Below are 1,171 nucleotides of genomic sequence, written 5' to 3'. Positions count from 1 at the left end.
AACCTATTCTTCCCAAAACCTCAGGAACTTTGATGTCCTCATTAATATATACTAATTACCAAATCTATTGTTCCCTTTTTTTTTTGGTAATTCTTATATCTTAGAAGAAGAGTAATTTCATGATAATAACAAAGACCTTTCCCTTTCTTAAAACCTTCGTCCTTTTTCCCGCCTTTTTTTTTTAATCGAACTTAATTTCATTTTTATAAGAAAAAAAAACAAATATGGTATAGGATGCCTCTTAAGTGTTTAGAGAACTTGTTAATTTTGGTCTTTTGTCAGAAAATTTAAACTATCCACTGCCATGCATATACTGAGTAAATAAACCTAATATATGTTTGTTTTTTTTAGAAAATGTAATAGGTAAAACCCATAGTTTTTTTTTTATTATTTCTCTCCATCGTAATAAATGTTCTTGTAGACCATCTCTTTTTAAATTCAGAGACATTCAGCAGTGTTAATTCCTCTCTGTAATGTTAGACTATAAAATAAATAAATGAAGGAAAAAAAAGAGAAAAATATATATACTTATCGTAATGAATAGAACTTAATTTACCTCTCCCTACTCCCCTTCCCCCCACTTTACCTGCCACTAACCCCTATATCTACTTGACCCACCCTTCCCTCCCTACCCTCTCTCGACCCCCCTCCCCCCTTCCCCCCCTCCACCCCCCTTTACCATTGTCAATTAGTGTGTATTTTTTCCCTTGAACAACATACTGACCCTTATGCCTTCACCCTTAGCTTTCACCCTTACTTTCACCCTTAGCTTTCCCCTTAGCTTTCACCCTTAGCTTTCACCCTTAGCTTTCACCCTTAGCTTTCACCCTTAGCTTTCACCCTTAGCTTTCACCCTTAGCTTTCACCCTTATAGCCTTCAACCCCCCCCCCCCCACTCAGAATTAACCCTTTGAAACCTCCTTTCACTCTTGCTCGATACTTAACCTGAATGCACAAATTCCTTGCTTTATTGTGATTTGAATATATAGTTGTTTTTTTCCTATTTTTTTTTTTTGTGATTTCATGTTATAGATATATTTCTTTTGACTGTTTGATGGTAGGATTTTTTTTATGTGGTAGATTTCATAGTAATTTCATGTTGTATATTAGTAGGTTAGTGTGTTTAAATACAGGTATGATGGGTTTTTTTTCTTTCGTCATATATATATAG

At 34.3% G+C, this 1,171-nt stretch overlaps 1 protein-coding gene across 1 annotated transcript in view; it reads left to right on the top strand.

The window, feature by feature from the left end:
• Positions 1-1,171, top strand: part of LOC119582078 (potassium voltage-gated channel protein Shaker-like) — a gene marked incomplete at its 5' end in the record, with an annotated part of 55,543 nt that overhangs the window by 38,685 nt on the left and 15,687 nt on the right.

The sequence above is a fragment of the Penaeus monodon genome, chromosome 15 (genome assembly GCF_015228065.2).
Source record: "Penaeus monodon isolate SGIC_2016 chromosome 15, NSTDA_Pmon_1, whole genome shotgun sequence".
Taxonomy (NCBI): domain Eukaryota; kingdom Metazoa; phylum Arthropoda; class Malacostraca; order Decapoda; family Penaeidae; genus Penaeus; species Penaeus monodon.
This window is presented reverse-complemented; position numbering and strand designations above follow the sequence as displayed.